This window comes from Notechis scutatus, chromosome 8, assembly GCF_049901735.1.
Source record: "Notechis scutatus isolate UNSWTSFEM ecotype Mainland chromosome 8, rNotScu1.2, whole genome shotgun sequence".
Classification (NCBI taxonomy): Eukaryota; Metazoa; Chordata; class Lepidosauria; order Squamata; family Elapidae; genus Notechis; species Notechis scutatus.
In genome coordinates, this window is record NC_142016.1 from 21452263 (window position 1) to 21473560 (window position 21298).

Sequence of the window (21298 nt, forward strand, 5' to 3'; positions counted from 1 at the left end):
CACACACACACACACACACCCTGCCTTTTGAATTCATAGTTTGAATCCACAAAAATATCTAAGTTTCCAACACTTTTATCAACTTTATTTCATGCAAGCTCCTTTGTCTGTTCTCTTCCTCAGCCAAAAATCTATTTGTCATCCAGTCTGGGTTTGGGAAATTGGAAACAAAGGGCAATGGGATTTAGAAGCCACTATATGAAAAAGATAGAAATTACATGTCCTGCTTTGCAAATAAGATCTACTTCTAACTTGAGACATAAGAAAAGCTCCTCCTGAAATAAGCAAACAGGACATAGATTTGCATAAGATTTGCACAAGGGATGTAAATGCACAGATGGACATTTAGAAATAAAAGCTACTCACAGTGGGTGAACCTGATCTTCACCAGGTTAACTTTTCAGAACGCCCAGCCTGCTCCTTGAGTTCCAAGATGGAACAAGGCAGGTGTAAATAAATATACTGATTAAATATAGAAAGGTTTGCAGACAAATCAATGAAAGAGTTACCAAAAAGTCAATAATTGATGAAATTTTAAAAAGGGAAAGGAGAGGATGGATAGAGATGAAATACTTTTCAAAATGGTGACCGTATTAAAATTAGAAGAAAAAAAAGTAGAGAGTACAAATTGGGAAAATAGTATTACACACGATGGTATATATATAATAGAATTTACTATAATTACAATGTGCATTTATTTTTATTTATTTTGATTTGTCAATCGCTTACAAGATAATAGGTATAAGTATGTACATAGTTATGAATACATGAAATGGGTACATATAAGAAAAATAAAAAGAAAGAATAGGACAGGGACGGTAGGCACGTTGGTGCGCTTATGCACACCCCCTACAGACCTCTTAGGAAAGGGGTGAGGTCAATAGTAGACAGTCTAAGGTTAAGTTTAGAAGTTGGAAGACTATGATTATGTATATTTAATTGTACTGTTATCGTTAGTATTGTGTAAAAACTATATTGACCCAGACAATACACTGTCCACAAAATATGTTAAAGGAAAATTACAAATAAAACATACATAAAAAAAATAAATATAAAAAGGTTTGTCCAGATCCCAGATTCTTTAAGAAGACTGCTTACCAAGGAAGGAGCTGACTTCCTAAACAGATTGTGAGATGGGTTCGTCAGAATGGATCGATGTTCTGCAAACTTGGCTTCAAGTTGGACTTCAACTCCCAGAATTCCTCAGCCAGCACGCTGACTGAAGTCATGAGCAAGCCTGGAAAATTCTGGGAGTTGAAGTCCACAGGTCTTACAAGTTTGAGAAACACCGAGTTAATATGCTGCGACTCACTTTTATTTCTACCCACGGATAAAAGTGTTGTCATGAAGAACTGAGTGGCCTATGAATAATGCATACCTGCCAAAGGCCTCAGTTCCTTTGGATTAATAAACAAAAGGGAGGTGAGAGGTGAAGCTGGTGGCCTGATATTTCCAGAAAGTTATTACCATGGGGTTTTATTTTCTTCCTTTTCTCTTTATGGCCTGTTTAAAGCAATCAGGCCATCAAAGAGAGCATAAAGCCATTAAGATACACACAAACACACACACACACACACCAACCCTGCTGACAATACAAGACTGGGAGACTGTAATCGGAGTACAAGAGGACACAGCAGTGGAAAAGTTGACTGCTGTAGCCTAATTAAATTCAAGCGGGATCGGTTCCCTTATATACATGTCCCACAGACGTGTAAGCTAAGCCATTTAGAGTAGACATTTGGAAGAAAAACGACTTTAAAATATAATTAAAATGAACCAAATAAAAATGAGCAATGATCACAGAAGTCCAAAGCATACTCTGAAATATTCAAGTAACAATCAGGGGTTAAAGGGAAGAGAGAGATAGAGGAAAAAAAGAGAGAGGCTATTAGAATGCTTTTGCCTTCCTTCCTTCCTTCCTTCCTTCCTTCCCTCCCTTCCTTCCTTCTTCCCTCCCTCCTGCTCTCCCTGTCTTTTTTCTTTCTCTTTCCTTTTTTCCTACCTACCTTTCTTCCTTTTTTCTTTTTCTTTCTTTCTCTTTCTAAACAATACATGTAGTCCTCAACTTACAACAGTTCATTTAGTGACCATTCGAAGTCACAAGAGGGTTAACATCACTGCCCAGAAGATCATTGGTTGCCCTCTCGCCTCTTTGGAAGAGTTTTATAGCTCTTAAGATGCCTTAAGAAAGTCCAAAACATTCTCAAAGATCCATCTCATCCTGGGCACCTTTTTTTTTTTGAACTATTACCATCTGGCAGACGGTACAGGACAATAATTAAAAACAAGGACAAATAGGCTGAAAAACAGCTTCTATCCCAGGGCAGTAACTCTATTGAATTCTACTGTATAGGGCAATATTAATGCAGTATCAGGGGTTTTCAATTCAGTGTATAGAATGTGAAGGATGTGTGCTTGTGTTTATTTTCATAGTCATAATGTACACTGAAGATGTTTGAGGGGGTTTGTTATGCGAGGTGTTTTGAAGTGTTTTATTTCTTGACATTTCATGTATTCACAACGTAACCTTTTATTTGTAAACAATTGGCAAGTAAACTAAACTAACCTAACTAAACAAGGGCACCGAAAAAGGTGACTTACGACCGTGTTCACAGTTACGACTTTTGCAGCATCCCCATGTTCACATGATCCAAATTCAGATCTTTGGCAACAAGTTCATATTTATGACCGTTGCAGCATCCCGAGATCATGCAATCCCCGTTTGCAATGTTCTGACAAGCAAAGTCAATGGGGAAGTCAGATTCACTTAACAACCAGGTTACTAACTTTAAAACTGCAGTGATTCACTTAGCAATTGTGAAAAGAAATGTCATAAAATTGGGGCAAGGCTCACTTAACTAATGTTCTCACTTAAGGATAAAAATGCTGTGGTTCTAAATCCAGGCCTCCTGTACCTGTAGTGTTGGGTTGTTGTTGTTTTTTATAATTGTATAATTATAATTTTCACTTCAACCTTTGCTTCTGGGTGAAGCTTATTTTACATGTATTTACAGATTCCTTTCCCTTTCATTGGTGTTTGTTTTATTTCACTATTAGCTACTTGACCTTTAATTAAATATTTGTATAAACAGGAGAAAGAGATATACATTCACCCACAGCAGAGTAAATTAAAAAAAAAACAGTTGTGCCTTCAACCCCCGTTAAGTATGATAACCAACCTTAGCGGGGATAAAATGCCAGTGGTTGGTCCCTAAATTTCTGTGGCAGCTGATTAATGCAACTCTTTATTACAAGATGACCAACAACAGCATCATTTGGCTCACACACCTCAAGTTTTAGCCACTGCTAAGGAGCAGGAATTAAATATTTGGCAGCCAAGCTATCTGTTCCTTTTTCTGTATTTGCTTAATTTGGCCCAGGAAATCACCTTGCAGAACTATTAAGGCCCACCTTAACAATTAAGACATTTGTGTACTGTACCACACTAGGAATGTGGTCCATTGCTCTGAAATCTCAAACAACTTTTAACTTGTTTTAGGAAGATCAAAGCCCACAGCCCCACCTTAAAATTTATAATTCCTCGCCCAAGAATCTAATCAAGAGTGAATAAACCCATGCCTTCCTCACCAGGAATGCTACCTAATTAAATAAACCCAGAGATACTAATCATGTAGCTTTCATTGAAGGATTCCTCAGTCATGAAATCTGTGTGGCTATGTATGTACAAATAAAAGTAATTGTTCTGAGGCGGGTGTTTGTAACAGCAAATACTCTCCTGTTGAAAGAGAAGAGAAACACCTGTACACATATAAACAGTTGTCATTTATAGATCTGGAGACAGAAATGGAAGAATCTCAAACCTCTAGATCAGTGGTGGCTAACCTTTTTGGGCTCCTGTGCCAAAAATTGTGTGCGTGCTTTCACGCTCGCGCTTATGTGCCAGCACGCAGAAAGCAATGCACGCCCCCCATGCATGTGCACGCAATCTGCACCCCACCCCCACGCCTTTCTGTTTTTCTGGAAATACTGGAAGCGACGAAACAGGTCTAGTTTTCGGCCTGCAAAACCTGCAGAAGCCTTCCTCAAGCCTCTGGAAGGCCAAAAAAGGCCTCAAACCGGCTGAGAATCAGCTGTGAGGCACGCGCATGCGCAGTGAGGTAAGTTTGCCTGCAGCTTGCGTTCCGGCACAAATGGCTCAACGTGCCACCTAAGGCATAGGTTCGCCATCATGGCTCTAGATCCTGTTTTTCATTGCCTGATTTTGTAAACTGCTTTAGAGAGGGCCTCAAAACATCGTGAAGCGGTATATAAGTCTAAATGCTATTGCTACTGATAACTTTAAGAGGTGGAGACTTCATCTCCCAGAATTCCCCACACAACCTTAGTTACAATTAAGACATCCACGACTGAACTTCTAATCTCTTTGTTGGGAGACTCTTTGTCCCAGTGTTTCTCAACTTTTCCAACTTTTAAGATGTGTGGACTTCAAACCCCAGAATTCCCCAGCCTGCTATGCGGGCTGAGGAATTCTGGGACTTGAAGTTCACACATCTTAAAGTTGGAAAAGTTGGAAAAGATTGCCTTGTCCTATTTCATGTTGTTTTTTGAACTCTGAGGTTAGGCAGTCCTCTACTTATGATCACAACTGGGACCAGAATTTCTGCTATTAACAACAAGATAACCAGAGTTGGAAAGGACCTTATAGGTCATCTAGTCCAACCCCCCGCCTAAGCTGGAGAAGCAAGACAGTTGTTCAGTGAGTCACCAATTTTGCAAACTTTTTTTTTTTTAACCACGGTTGCTAAGCAAATCACTGCGGTTGTTAAATGACTCGCATGGTTGATAAGCAAATTCAGTGTCCAAATTCAGTGTCCAACTTGTCAGAAGTTGGCTGGAAATGTCGCAAAGGGCGATCACATGACCGTGGGACACTGCAACCATCGTAAATTCCTGCTGGTTGCCAAGCACCTGAATGTTGATCATGTGATAGTTGGGACACTGCGATGGTCGCAAGTGCGAGGACTAGGTTGTCAGTTGCTTTTTTCAGTGCCATTGTAATTGAATGATCACTATATGAATGATTGTAAGTTGAGGTCTGCCTGCATAGGAGAATGTGTTTTCTCCTAGTGGGGGTAGAATTTTATATATCATAGTCTAAATTGGGGTCCCCAAACTTGGCAACTTTAAGACTTGTGGACTTCAACTCCCAGAATTCTCCAGCCAGCATAGCTGGCTGGAGAATTCTGGGAGTTGAAGTCCACAAGTCTTAAAGTTGCCAAGTTTGGAGATCTCTAGTCTAAATCATTATTTTTCAACCTTGGCCACTTTAAGGTGGGTGGACTTCAGCTCCCAGAATTCCACAGCCACCATGCTTCTGGGAGTTGAAGTCACCCATCTTCAAATTGCCAAGGTCTAAAAATGTTGCTGTAGCTCAGCGTTGAACCAGACAAAAAGGCCACCCTGGGAGATAATCCTCCACCTTCTGCATAAAGACTTCTAATGAACTAGGGCACAAACCAAAGTTCCTCCCTCATTCACTGAACAAGGTGTCCAATCTTTATTCCAATTTCATTTTAAATTGTATTTTATCCAGTTCCAATTTAAATGGTTTTCATCAGATTTTAAGTAATAATTTATGTCTGGAACTCTGCACTTGGATATGGCCCAAGGGCCAATCAATAAGGTAAACTAAAGTGTCAAATCTGCTGCACAATTCAATCAGAGGCACTTTGTGTGTGTGTGTTTGTGTTTAACTGATTTATCAACCAAACCTGACCACTCTTAAGTCATCCCCCCCACGTAGAATCTCAAATAAAGCCTCCAGTTTTACCATGTTTTCCCAAAAATAAGACCCTGTCTTATTTTTTTGCCAACAAAAAAGGCACTAGGTCTTATTTTCCGGGGATGTCACCCACTGACTAACCTCACTTGTGCGCATCGCCTCCAATCTCCTTTTCGCTGTCAGAGGCCTTCAGGAACTTCTTCTTCTGCAGCCAATAACAGAGCTCCGGATTGATCTGAGCCTTGCCAGCCTTGCCGGCTGCAGAAGAAATGGGTTGGCAAGGCAGGTGTCAGGGGGTGCGAGGCCTGGCTACAACTGTCCAAAGGTTAGTAGTAGGGCAGCTCCATCCTCCCCTCTGCACCCTAGCTTAATTTTTAGCCGTGCACTCTGGAGTGGGCGGGATCTTAATTAGGGCTTATTTTGGGGTTAGGGCTTCTATTGGGCACACATGTAAAAATCAAGCTAGGACTTACTTTCAGGGTAGGTCGTATTTTTGGGGAAACAGGGTATACGTGGAGAGAAAGATCTCTCTCTTTCCATAAAGACCTTGGACAAGGTCTTGTTTGCTTAGCCTAGCTGCCTTTCGTGGGTTGCTTTAAGGATAAACAGCCTATAAATTTCCCTAAGTCTCAAGGACGGGACAGAAAGTCTGTTTTTCATGGCAAGAGCATTACCAGACTGACGTCAAAATCCCCTTTAACCAAGAGATTTGTCTCTGCTCCAGAAACTTAACATCCTGATTTAAATCCTTGTGGCACTCCGTACAGGCCGCTGGGATAAACTGCTTTGCTCAGCTATTTTCAAGCCAGTTGAGCAAGGGAGAAACCTGTACACATATCACATTAAAAAAATGATTGTAGTGTCTTGGTACAACCCACCAGGACACATTTCCTACTGGCTGGGCTCCAACACGACTTCTTCTTTTTTTAACAATTTATTTATATATTTTCCTTAACATACATAAGTATTTTATGAATAGTCTGGGTTAATTTGCTTCCACAATGGGGTATAATATAATATTAAACATAAAGCCTACCTAACATTATTTTTCCAATTTCTACTTCTATTGTTCAGCCATTGATAAAATAAACCCCATGGTTGAAAGTATTCTGCATCTTCTTTATCTTTTATCTTCAATGTCAACCTATCCATTTCTGCACAATCTGGTTATTTTTTTAAACTACATCTTCTTCTATGGACGGTTTCTCATTTTTTCCAATGCTGTGCATATATAATTCTTCCTCATGACTTCTTTTATGGTGCAATTTTCTCCTACCTACCAGAACTCTTTATCTTTTTATAAAAAAAAAAAACTTTTCAATCACCTTTCTGCCTTCACATCATATTACCAGCCTCTAGAAGATGCACATTTTCCTGGGAAAAGTCAACGTTGCTCAGAATAACCCTGACTGACAGCCATCCTTGTCACAACTTGCACATGCTTTTTTTCAAGCACGGGAGATGTTTCTCTTTTAAACCCTTCTGTGCATGAATCCCTTTTGGTTTCCTCTTTCCAGACTCCCAGAGCGACCCACAACCACTTTCATCTCTTCTACGGATGGAAAACTTTCGATTCAGCTCCACCATTTCAAACTCCAGGAAAAAAAACCACAAATGCATCTTTTGTACTGCTTGCTTCGGACCTTGAACGCTACGCATGAAGGAATCCAACTTTCTGGGAAGACAGTAACCTTATTTGGAGACCCCATTCTGCCTGTGTTCCCAGGGGACGAACCCCAGACAATTTGCCCCATTTGCCAGGAATCCATAAAGTCATTACCTCTGACCCTTCCCAAGTTCTCCATGCCTGGCCTTCAAGAAACATCCAACACCAGGTCCCCCCATTCCAGTCTGGGAGATACTGGAGTTATTTTATTTTTTCTGAGTAGAACAGAGCGTTCATTCAATCCATTCAATCCCATTTACTGCGGTCCAAGACCAGGCAAAGATCATAAATGAATAAAATCTAAGGCTGTGTTAAAATACATTGGTAAAGCAACTCGCATCTCATAGGTGAAATCCAGATTACAGCCCCTATTAAGTGATGATGTAAACCCTAAAATTATATCGAGGTCTAAAATTACAATAGAGTTGAAGGTGCCTATTAATATCAGCAAGGTAGTACTATCTAAAAGTTAAATGAATTGTAGTGACACAGAATGCTCTGCTGGATATTGGCCCACCAGAACTGGACCGACCTTCTGCACATAACCTTCTGCACCCTGTAGCACGAAATTAAATGCCATCTTCGGTGTATATCATAAAAATAAAACTATAAAAATAAAACAAAAACACACATGCTTCACATTCCATGCAATTGAAGTGAAAACCCCCTGAAATTGCATTAATATTGCACTAAATACAGTAGAATTCAACATATAATTACTGCTCTGGGATAGAAGCTGTTTTTCAGCCTGTTTGTCCCTGTTTTTAGGTACTTCTATAAGCAGCATCTGGGCATAGGCTGAATCTGGATGGCCAGGAGATGTACTTTTTAGTCTTTGGGCTACTGCGACCATCATGTGCAGCAAGCATTCATTCACTCTCAACCCAGGAGAAAGCGTTACTTTCTCTTCCTGGATCCAGTTGCTCCCTTCCAATCCAATCCGATGCTGTCCTCATCCACGAGGTGATAGGTAGTGAGGTGGGTAGGGGTCTATTTTCCAGGGCTGCCCTTCAGTCTTTCTCCTCTACTCTCCGCACCTGCGTTTCCTCTTTCCCCCTCCCCCTTACCTGCATGCCCAGCTACTCCTGGCTCCTCTCACCACCACCCTTTGTCATGGGAGGGGGGGGGATTTCCTTATCCCAAGGTGATAGGCAGCTGTCACTCACCTGGTAGGGGCCCCGTTTCTTGCAATTTGCAAGCCGCCCGGGCGGCTGTCCGTCCTCTTGGGGGTGCCTGCCTTCCTCTTTCCTGCTCAGAAGTGGAACGGCTGAGTTTTCAGCCTGCAGTGTCAGCCTGAAGGAGCTGCCGCTCAGCTTCCTGGTTTTTTTTTTTTTCAAACAAGTTTTACAACCCTGCTTTGGAAAAACAAAACCCGTGACATCATAGGGCTCGCTGGAAGGGGGTTATTGGGTGGGGGGGGAGAAAGAGAAAGAACTGGCTGCCCTGGAAAAGTTTTGCTCTGAATTGAATTTGGGGCGAGGGAGGAAGAAGACTAGGAAAATCCCAGCTGTGCTTTTGGGGGTGTGTGGGGGAGCTCTGGCCTGAGAGGAAAAAAGTGGCTTCTTGAATGGCAGCTTATATCCCAAGAGGGGAATTCAGCAGCAGATGACAAGCAGGGAGAGAACTGGGTGCAAAGGTTGCTGTTTTTTTTTTTTTTTTCTTTTTGGCAGACAAGTTCAAATATTTCTGACGTCTTTATGTCAAAGAACTAGTGGAGGTTTCTGGACTGGAGGATGCCTGAACTACAACTCCCAGCATTCTGCATTCTGGGCCCTGCTGCATTGCTGGAAGTTTTAGACCAGTGTTAGGAAGAGATTGGACTACCAAACTCTTGTCTGGAATGGTAAACAGGGTTAGGGTTGGACTAGAAGACCTCCCAGGCCCCTTCCAACGCTGTCATTTGGTTAAAAGTTGCCCACTGCGGATGGATCGAAAGCCGTGTTGGTCAGAGCTTTCAGCACTTAAAAATCTCTAAAGCATTTTTCAAACTTTAGGAGGATAACAGATTAACAGAGTTGGAAAGGGACCTTGAAGGTCATCTAGTCCAATTCCCCCCCTCTCACACCCAAGCAGGAGACCCTACAACATTTCAGACAGATGGCAGTCTGATCTCTTCTTGAAAGCTGAACTGAGTCAGCTCCCAGAGTTCCCCAGCCAGCAGGATTGGAGTTGTTAAGTGGATCCTGTGGTCACTGAGTGAATTTGGCTTCCCGCACATTGACTCGGTTTAGCAGAAGCCGGCTGGGAAGGTCACAAAAGGTGATCACGTGTTATTAACAACCGTCGTGAATAGATTAAAAGAGTTGGAAGGGACCTTGTAGGTTATCTAGTCCAACCCCCTGCCCAAGCAGGAAATACATGCCCAAATTATGTGATTTGGGGGGTGGGGGAGGATGCTGGGACAGCCATAAGTGCAAGGAGCGGTCATAAGTCAGTGTTTTCAGTGCCGTTGTGACTTTGGTTGGTAAACGAAAGTTTGTGAGTTGAGAACTACCTGTAGTTACCTTTACAAGAAAAAGAGCAGGAAGAAGGAACTTTCTTGTGCCCGTTTCTCCATTCAAGTGGCTTCTGTTTCCCACAACTGGCAGCCATCATTTCTACTGAATAATTATATATTGCTTGTACCTTAATAATAGAGGAAATGGCTATTTAGGCTACCATATAATGAATACCTGTGGAGGCAGGTAAGGAGGTGGCAGGAAAACTGACTCCACCCTGCAAATCTGATTCTGTTTTTTTCCCCCTTGTGCTGTTGTCGTTGTCGACCGCACAATCGGCCAGATGTTTAGACTAGACCTGGTGTTTTTAATCCACCTGTCAAGTACTTCCCAAGGATCTGGAATCTTCTTCTTTTTCTAAACTGCCCTAATATCTCACCGTTCACATTTTCCCTTGCTCCAGTGGTTTTCAAACTCAGATGTAGGGACTTCAATTCCCAGAATTCCCCAGCCAGCATTCCCTCTGCTTCTTTTATACCACATACATCAAAGCAGGATTATGTTAGTCTTTTTTTTTCTTCACATTAGTTTTCCAAGGATTGAAATGTCATTTCTCTTTTATCTCTTAATGGAGAGTTTCTCAACTGTGGTCACTTGAAGGTGTGTGGACGTCAACTCCCGGAATTCCCCAGCCAGCATAGTAAATGTTGAAAAATGTTGTAGTAGAACAATAAAACCTTAATTCTAGCCTTCCTCTAGAGCAGGGGTCCCCAAACTTGGCAACTTTAAGACTTGTGGACTTCAACTCCCAGAATTCTCCAGCCAGTGCTTCAATCCACACAACCACTGTTATGTTACAAAAAGCCCCATTAAACGAGTTAATCTACTTACCAGATACATCCTCAAAGACTTACAAAATTCAGGATCCAACCAATTGGGGAGAGGTTTTTTTTTTATGTTCCTGGGGGCATATTATTTTATGTTAGACTAACCAATAACCCAGTGTTGCCCAGGTATTTATTTATCCTAATCCTGTATTACACAGAAAAAGCCCTGATTTCGGCAACCCGGGACAAACATAATTTGTAATGTTGGATTTTCCCCGTTACCAGAGAGAGCCCCCGTGTGGAGTACTGTGAAGCCGTTACCATGGCAACTCCACAGTGCTGTACAGTAGAAGCCATTTGAAGGCAATACGGTAGAAACCATTTGAAGGCACAACTGGCTGTATCTTAAGAACACACGCCCCGAAGGGTGTTAGGGGTATCTTACCCCCACAGTATTTCTTTCCAGAGAGTAAGTAATCTGTGTACCAAGTTTGGTTCAAATTGCTTGAGGTGTTCCAGAGTTATGCTGGAACACACACACACACACACACATCCACACACATCCATATATATATTTGTTCGGGTATTTTCCCACGTCATTATAGTTGTGCTTTTAAAGTTGTAGAAACGTTTCGGCAGAATCTCATCTGCCATCATCAGGCTTCTGTATTGTATTCGTTCGACAAACACAATATAGAAGCCCGATGATAGCAGATGAGATTCTGCTGAAACGTTGCTACAACTTTAAAAGCACAACTATAATGACGTGGAAAATACCTGAACAAAGCTGAATAGCGCAGCATAGCTCACACACACACACACACACACACACACACACACACACACACATATATATATATATATATATATATATATATATATATATATATATATATATATATATATATATATATATATATTATCTTTTGGAAACACACACCCATGTGATCATGTTGGGAAAAGCTGAATAAATTTAATTGATGGTATCTGTGTGTGTCTGTTTGTGCAACTCATGATTTGGCTGTTCCGAAAGAAAGGGAAACCTATCTGTTAAACCTCAAATCATAACTATGTTTATCCGTTTCCTGTTACCTGCCTTTCTGCGTGATGCAACTTTTTTTTTTTTTGCCAAGAGGTAAATGGACTGAAATAATATTTGCTCTTAGGTTTGGCACTAGAGAAAACCAGCTGTAAATGAGATTATACAGCGGAGGGAAGAAACGAGTATTTCGCTAACAATTATGAGGAGGAGAGAAGGATAGTACAGGTAATCCTTGATTTACGACCAGCACTGTCACTAGGTGAGAACAGTTATTAAGTGAAGTTTGTCCCATTTTACCACTTTTATTGCCACCGTTGTTATGTGAATCACTGCAGTTATTAAGTTAGTAACACGGTGGTTAAGTAAATGTGGCTTCCCCATTGACTTTGCTTGTCAGAAGGTCCCAAATGACCCCAGGACACTGCAATGGTCATAAATATGAGTCAATTGCCATCCATATTTATATCACATGACCATGGAGATGCTGCAACGGTTCGCAAGTGTGAAAAACAGTCATAAGTCACTTTTTCAGTGCCGCTGTAACTTTGCACAGTCGCTAAGTGAACTGTTGTAAGTCAAGGACTATCTGTATTAAGGATAGGAAGCAGGGAGGGAGGGAGAGAGGCAGCAGCATCTAGGGAAGAAAAGGTTAAAAAAATTCACGATCTCAATCTTGTCATGAAAGCCTATAATGGGATGTGGGAATGGCCTTGGGAGACAGGAGGCAGTTTAGACTAGGGGTCTCCAACCTTGGCAACTTTGTGACTTGTGGACTTCAACTCCCAGAAGTCATAAAGTTGCCAAGGTTGGAGACCCCTGGTTTAGACAACTGTCATGCAAAAAAGAACAAAAAACTAACACAAATGCTGGTAGAGAAACAGAAGCTGGTCTGGATGCCGGCTTCTAACAGTGCATTCACTGGGCAAACTGTTTGTTTTATATCCGTATCCTTGTCTGGTCTGTTTGCCTGGCTAATTATCTTCAGTCAATAAGGCCAAAGGCTGCACTATGAAACTATAAAGTGAATTCAAGAGACTTTCTTTCTTTCCTTTTCCTTCCTTCCCATTCCCTTGATTCCTTTCCTCCCCCCTCCCCTCTTCCTCCTTTCTTTCCTTTCTTCTTTCTTTTCTTTCTTTCCTTCTTTCTTCTCTCTTCCTCCTTTCCTTCTTTATTTCCTTCCTTCTTTCTTTCCCTTACTTTTTCTATCTTTCCTTTCCCTTTATTCCTTTCCTCTTCCCTCCCCTCCTCCTCCTCCTCCTTTCCTTCCTTCCTTCCTTCCTTCCTTCCTTCCTTCCTTCCTTCCCTTCCTTTCTTCCCTTCCCTTTCTTTCTTCCCTTTCTTTCTTTCCTTCCTTCTTTCCTTTCCTTTTTCTTTCTTTCTTTCTCTTTCCTTCCACCTTTCCTTTCCTTTCCTTTCCTTTCCTTTCCTTTCCTTCCTTCCTTCCTTCCTTCCTTCCTTCCCTTTCTTTCTTTCCTTCCTTCCTTCTTTCCTTTCCTTTTTCTTTCTTTCTTTCTTCTTTCCTGTCACCTTTCCTTTCCTTTCCTTTCCTTTCCTTTCCTTTCCTTTCCTTTCCTTCCTTCCTTCCTTCCTTCCTTCCTTCCTTCCTTTCTTTCTTTCTTTCTTTATTTCTTTCTTTCTTTCTTTTCTTTCTTTCTTTCTTTCTTTCTTTCTTTCTTTCTTTCTTTCTTTCTTTCTTTCTTTCTTTCTTTCTTTCTTTCTTCTCTATTCATTTGTTGAATATCTTCCTGTGCTGCAGACAGATGCCCTGTGGGAGACTGATAAGAATAAAATGCAGAGCTGCCTGTCTGGTTCCAACTGGAAGAGCAGCCACTCCCTCCTGTCACAACGATGCATTCTATCACTTCCAGATCGGGGTGCAACCCTGCCCCCATTATGAATACTCCTAGAACCGAGACAGAAAATTCCCACATATCAGAGAAATTGCACCCACCTTTGTGTACAGTTGCCCTCTGGGACTGTTGCTTTTCACAGGTTGTCCTTGACTTACGATCATTTGTTTAGTGACTGTTCAAAGTTTCAACGGCACTGAAAAAAATGTGCCTTACAACTGGTCCTCACACTTATGACGATTGTAGCAAAATTCAGGCAATGGGCATGTAGTTACAATGGTTGCGGCTTGCTGAGGTTGTGTGATTGCTATTTGACACTTTCCCAGCAAGTTTCCGACAAGCGAAGTCGATAAGGGAAGCCGAATTCGCTTAATGACTGCATCATTCACTTAACAACCATGGCAAAAACACCTGTAAAATCAGGTGCAGTTGAGGACTATCTGGACTCATTAGTTTGAGATGGTTTAGAACAGCATTTTTCAAACTTGGCAACTTTAAGATGCATAAACTTCAACTCCCAGAGCAAATCAATAAATCCCTATAAAACAAATATTATTAAAAAAAACTATACAAAGTATTAAAAAAACGCACAAAACAAGAGGCAATGATATTAATCACAGTCAGGGAGGCATATTATGTTAAAACCTAACTTACAATATCAACAATCAAAATAATTTCATTTCATATTAAAAGATTAGACTATATCTAGGAATTTGCAATCGGGGACTGATCTTTGCTGCTGGGTATCGCCACCGCAAATCTTTCAACCCCTCCCACCATAGACCATCCTGGATTAGTCATTGCTTTAAGTTAGACTCGCACAACGTGTTGTTTGAGAACTGCCTAAAGTCCTTTGAAGCAATCTTTGCCCTCTGATCAGATCTCCATAAGTTATTATCAAACAGTTATCTTTAGTGGAATAATAGGGAAAAATTAAATTCATGGCAAGAGATTAATCAAGTGAATATTCTTTACTTTTAATTCATTGGAGGTGTCCCCTGCTTTAAGCCACAGCCAGTTCAGTTCTGCTTGTTAGCTGAGAGATGACACAATATACGAGTCATGTTAAATGTAAAGGTTCCCCTCGTACATATTGGCTAGTCGTTTCCGGCTCTAGGGGGCGGTGCTCATCTCCGTTACAAAGCCAAAGAGCCAGCGCTGTCCGAAAACGTCTCCGTGGTCATGTGGCCGGCATGATTAAACACCGAAGGTGCATGAAAGGCTGTTCCCTTCCCACCAAAGTGGTCCCTATTTTTCTACTTGCATTTTTTACATGCTTTCAAACTGCTAGGTTGCCAGAAGTTGGGACAAGTAACGGGAGCTCACCCCATTACGCGGCGCTAGGGATTCGAACCGCTGAACTGCCGACCTTTCTGGTTGACAAGGTCAGCATCTTAGCCACTGAGCCACTGCGTCCCTCGTGTTACTCAACTTTTAACGCTACAGGTTGTATGGACTACAACTCACCAGAATTCCCCAGTCAGTTATCCTGGCTAGGAAATTCTGGGAGTTGAAGTCCACACAACATAGACTCGCTCAGGTTGAAAAACATTTGAATGTGCTAATCTCCAACCATGGTTTACAAAGGCCGGTGGCTGATTTTAGGTGTCATGCTAACCCAGAACCAGACAAAATGTGCCTTAGCGTAATTTCAGATCAGTATTTTTCCTAGTTTGCCCTTCTGGTGGTCAGCTTAAAATAAATCCCAAAACAACATGGGTGGGAAAAGGACACAGGTGGCCACAGGAAGGGCGTTCATGTCCTGTTTTATCCGTGGCACTCCAAATCCGATGTTTTCTGCTTTGATGATGTTTTCACACCTTTTCCTGGGATTTCCCTCCAAAGCTGCTCCATGATAATTGATAATAGTCATCCAAATAGGTCACACACCCAGTAGATGACAGCTGTACCTTCTCCTTTCAAAACTTACGATAAGTGTTTCTCAATGGGATCATTTCCTGCCTGATCTTTTATTAATCTACATCTTTGGCCTCCAGCAAACTGGATCTAAAGTCCTTGTGGACATGACCTGTTCTTCTGTTCTAAGATCCCAGATGAAATCTGACTCACAGTCTGGCAGATATTAAAGTTGTGTTTCCCAATCTTATCTATCTATCTATCTATCTATCTATCTATCTATCTATCTATCTATCTATCTATCTATCTATCATTTATCATCTATATCTATCATCTATTTATCTATCATCTTATATCATCTATCAATATCTATTATTTATAAACTATCTATATCATCTATCTATCTATCTCTATTTATCTATATCTATATCTATTTATCATCTATCTGTATCATCTATCTATCAATATTATTTATCATCTATTTCTATCTCAATTTATCTCTATCTATTTATCATTTATCATCTATCTATATCATCTATCTATTAATATCTATTATTGATATATTGATATCTATCTATATATTGATATCTATCTAGCAGCTATCCATATATATATCTATTATTTATTATCTATATCTATCAACTATCACCTGTCTGTCTGTCTTTCTATCAGATTATCTATCTATCTATCTATCTATCTATCTATCTATCTATCATCTATCTATCTATCTATCTATCTATCTATCTATCTATCTATCTATCTATCTATCTATCTAATATATTCATCAAATTTATTGGCTACCCATCTTACCACTGAGTGACTCTGCTTTAAAATGTTAAAAAGATAAAACTGTATAAATAAAAGACTATAAGAATATAAAAACACAAAGTGCAATAGCTGAAAGTGGGGAAGGGAGTGAGTGAGTAGGATGAGTAGGGGAGCAGGTGGGATCTGATATTAATCTATCAACTGCCCCCCCACAGGAAGCCTCTCCTTCGGAGCCCCAAGCCAACTGGTAGAGCCAAGTGCTTTGGCTCTTGTAAAGGGCTGGAGAAGACCTCAACTGCCGGAATTCTTATCAATGCCTCTGCTGGCAATGGAATTATGGGAGTTGCAGTCCTCACACCCAGAAATGGCCAACATTAGGAAACACTACACGTATTTGAATATTTATGAAGCTCTTGCTAATGAAACCCCCCAAAGAGCTGGAACACGCTCTCACCCTACCCTAGGAGGCCCCAAGTATCTTCTGCTGCATTCTCCAAGGAGCGGACATTGGCCATGGAGGTTCACCCCTGCTTATTTTCCTCAACTAATGGTCATAGTTGCCCAGGATGCCAGAGGAGCGGAAGCGGTGCTGAAGGACCAGATCTGGATGTAGGACAGCACTAACCAACTTTGGCCAACCTAGAAAAATATTTGATGGGACTTAGATGGGGAATCACCAAGAATCCCAACAAAAAACACCCTATTCTTCCTCATTTCTAAGGAAGCTCCCTAAATAAGTATGTAAAGTCCCTAGAAGTCAAACTCGGTTCAAAAGACTTCTCCTTTTACACTTTCCTTCCCCCGTATCAGTTTCTGAGATGAATCACTTTCAGTTTTATGTCTCTGGAGAGTTTCCATCATCCAGGGTCATGGTTTGTCCCCAAAATGTTTTTTTTTTTTCAAAAGGGAACTGGACTTTCTTGGGTTTTTTTTTCCACCTTGAAAACATTTTGCTTCGCTTCCAAGAAGCTTCTTTAGTTCTGACTTGAATGGTGGGGAATAGAAGTGTGTGTCCTTTCTTCGGCAGTCCCGAGAAAGTTCCACACCCATTTGCACGCTGATTCAGAGGACCCTGAAGGTACAGATAAATCCCCAAGTGGCCTCAATGACTGTCAGAGAGTTAAGGACCAACCCTCAAAGTGAGAATAGGATAGGATAGAATTTTAGAATTAGAATTGAATTAGAATTATAAGTAATAGAATAGAATAGAACAGAATAGAATAGAGAATAAAATTAGAATAAGAATTAGAATTAGAATAATAAGAAAGAATAGGATAGAATAGAATAGAATAGAATAGAATAGAATAGAATAGAATAGAATAGAATAGAATAGAATAGAATAGAATAGAATTAGGAATAGGAATAGGAATAGGAATAGGAATAGAATAAGGAATAGGAATAGGAATAGGAATAGGAATAGGAATAGGAATAGGAATAGGAATAGAATAGAATAGAATAGAATAGAATAGAATAGAATAGAATTCTTTATGGGCCAAGTGTGATTGGACACACAAAGAATTTGTCTCCGGTGCCTAAGCTCTCATTGTACATAAAGCTACAATGACCAGATGACTGCAAAGAATATACATCCTTCTATTCCCCACTCTTCAGTCAGAACTGAAGAAGCTTCTTGTGTGGGAAGTGAAACATTTTCATTAAACCCTGAGCTACAAACACTTTCTTCTGTTAATATTCCTCTTTGTTGTAGTCTGAGGTTGTTGTGGGCCCGTAGCCCATATTTCTGGGGTGCCTCTCCTCTTTAGAAGGTTTAGAAGGAGCGATCCCCTGTGGAACTTCCAGGCCCGTGATAAGAATAAAATAGTGGGAAAGCCTCGTCCCGGCTTCGGCATGGAACGACCACCCTTGGCAAGTTGCACAAACACAGCACAATCTCACTGTCTGTGGCCTGTGGGGAAAAGCAGTTTCTCTCACCTGTGTCGGGCAGGGCTGCCAATCAAAACATGTCTGATCCTGTCCGACTCTCCTGTGTTTACCTGTCTTTTCCCTTGGGAAACTTCAGTTTTAGCTGGGAAGACGAGATGGGAGTACAGAATGTTTCACCCCCCTTCTACATCTGAAAAGATTTTTAAGCACAGGTAAATCCTCAACTTACAACCGTTCATTTAGTGACAATTTGAAGTTACAACCGCACCGGGGGAAAAAGTGACTTAGGACTATTTTTCACACTTACGACCGTGGCAGTGTCCCCCGTGGTCACATGATCAAAATTCGCCCGCTTGGCCATTGGTTCATATTTATGACGGTTGCAGAGTCCTGGGTTTGTGTGATCCGTTTTTGCGACCTTCCAACAAACCCCACAGAAAAAGGGAACATGTTTCCCATAAACACCTCAGGGACACAATCAAGGGACAAAGTGTAAAACTGGCGATAACAGAAACTTTAGCCCAGCAATGTTCTTAAAAAAAAATGGGGGGAAAAGTCAAAGTATTTGTGGAAAACAAAGATTATATCTAGGCAGACAAAGCCCTGTGTTTATAAAGATGACGAGAAGGACCAGGGTATTCAGCAGGTTCTGACCAGTTCCGGAGAACCAGTAGCGAAAATTTTGCATAGTTTGGAGAAACAGCAAACGCCACCTCTGACTGGCCCCGCCCCCATCTATACTCCGCCTCCTGAGTCCCAGCTGATTGGCTGGGTCTTCTTTGGTTGCCCTGAACAGGAGAATGGAGCTGGAAAGCAGGTTAGTGGAGTGGGGACAGAATGGGGATTTTATAGTAACCTCCTTCCAGGAGTGAGGAGGGAATGGAGATTTTACAATATCCTTCCCATGGAGTGGGCTGGCAATGGGGATTTTGCAGTAACCTTTCCCTGCCACGCCCACCAAGCCACGCTCACAGAACCAGTAGTAAAAATGTTTGAATCCCACCACTGATCCTCAGCCATCGAAGAGAATGAAGCTTTGTTGAAATTCACATAACAACTTTGTTATGTAGTGCATATAGGAGATGGTGACCCTTTGAGAGCTGTAGGGAACGAAATTTCACTTTAATGCATGCCGATTTGTGTACGTTCAAAGTGACAATAAAGTTATTATTCTATATTCTATTCGTTGAATTTCTAGTGGGCAAATCCTGCCCTCTGGAGGTTAACGCTTGAAACTACAGCTCTTTTAGCAGGCACCACTGTCCTCATTCTAAGTGATTCGCACACTTAACACTAACAAAGGAAGGTTTCTTACTTTAGAGCAAGGATCTTCAAACTTGGCAAGTTTAAGACTTGTGGACTTTAACTCCCAGAATTCCTGAGCTAACATGACCTGAGGAGGAATTCTGGGAGTTGAAGTCCACAAGTCTTAAAGCTGTCAAGTTTGAAGGCCCCTGCCTTAGAGGGATCGTATTCACAATTTCCATGAAAGTGTAACTGACTTAGCAAAACCCAGGTACAGATGGATTTACGACTGCTTGCTTAGTGACTTTTCAGTTATGAGATTCTTCTCCCAGAACTACTTATGACCCAGCTTTGAATTTGAATAGGAAGGGAGCGCATGTTACTTAGGAGTATTTGCAATGTAAAGAAAAAAATAAATAAATTCAGAATCAGAAGAATAAATAAAAAGTAGGAAACATGCCAGCGACCCCTTGATCTACCTCTGGAGTTGTGACCCTCTTCCCAAACTTTATACTTAATCATGAAATTGCTAGACCAATTCCCAAATACTGTCTAGAATCTGCACTGCATATTGAACATTAATATAATTGAGAGAGTCCAGAAATATTTCACGAGAACAGTCCTCCACTCCTCTACTCCCAACAGAATAACCTATGCCTCCAGATTTGAAATTTTAGGCTTAGATAACTCAGAACTACGCCGCCTTTGGTCCAGTGGTGGGATTCAAATTTTTTAACTACTGCTTCTTGTGGGCGTGAGTTGGTGGGTGTGGCATGGCTTGGTGGGCGTGACAGGCGAAGGATACTGCAAAATTTCCATTCCCACCCCACTCCAGGGGGAAGGTTACTTCCGGTTCTCCGAACTACTCAAAATTTCTGCTACCAGTTCTCCAGAACTTGTCAGAACCTGCTGAATACCACCTCTGTTTCGGTCCAACCTAAGCATAGTACATAAAACTATCCATTACAATGTCCTACCTGTCAATGAGTACTTCAGCTTCAACCTCAACATGAGCACACAATAAAAACAAACTTAGGGTAAACTGCATCAAACTCAACTGCAGGAAATACGACTTCAACAACAGAGTGGTCAATGCCTGGAACTCACTTCCTGACTCTGTGGTCTCTTTCCCAACCCCACCATAACTTTAACCTTAGACTGTCTACTGTTGACCTCACCCCATTCCTGAGAGGTCTGTAAGGGGGCGTGCATAAGCGCACCAACACGCCTACTGTCCCTGTCTTAAAATTCCCTTTTATTCATATCTATTTCTTGTGTTAATAATCATGTTTATACATTATATATATTATCAAATGCATGCTTGACAAAATAAAAATAAATAAAATCCTGTTCCATCCGCTTCCCTCCTTCACGAAAGCTTTTATTTGGATCGGACTGCCACTGCTTGACGCATGCCTATGTTGCAAAGAGGTTGATAAAAGCATAGGTCGCACGGGGGTTGTAGACCTACCAAATCTCAACTATGCATTGTGTGGAGATGCGCGACCTGCATGCTGATCGGTTGATCCGACTTCCTGTCGGAAAATGTATTAGTGCTTTGTTGTTGGTAACTACTAAAATAGGCATAGGAATGCTTTATGAGTTGACATTCCAACTCTTTATCTTTAAAAGATTGTAACTAAAATACCAGAGCTTTTGCCCGGGAATATATTTAATTGGGGAACTTGAATGATGACACCCAGCCTGTGAACGTGCTCAATTGGAGAATGTGATTTATGACACACCCAGAGGGGAGGGGGGAAACAGGGTCACAGGGACTGTAAATAACATATGCCAGAATTGGCTTCATACAGGGCAGTGCCAGTATGTCGCCTCTAATTAATCCTTTGAAGTTTTTTGAAGTTTGGGTCGAGAATCATGATTTAATTAGAACAATTGCTGGAATCCTGACAGTCATTTTGAGCAACCCCCTAGCCCAGGGGTCTGCACCTTAAACACTCAAAGAGCCATTTGGACC

The 21298-nt window shown here is 41.2% G+C and overlaps 1 protein-coding gene across 6 annotated transcripts in view; it reads right to left on the bottom strand.

Annotated features, from left to right (window-relative positions):
• PHLDB3 (pleckstrin homology like domain family B member 3) overlaps positions 1-8726 on the bottom strand; it is a 49138-nt gene extending 40412 nt beyond the window's left edge. For 3 of the 6 annotated variants that reach the window (XM_087971066.1, XM_087971065.1, XM_087971061.1), the window contains exon 1: positions 8576-8723. The gene's annotated coding sequence lies outside the window, so the exon portion shown is untranslated. Of the gene's footprint in view, positions 1-8575 lie in introns of all 6 variants that reach the window. The other 3 variants (XM_087971064.1, XM_087971063.1, XM_087971062.1) reach the window with 3 other exon arrangements.
• Positions 8727-21298: the final 12572 nt, after the last annotated feature.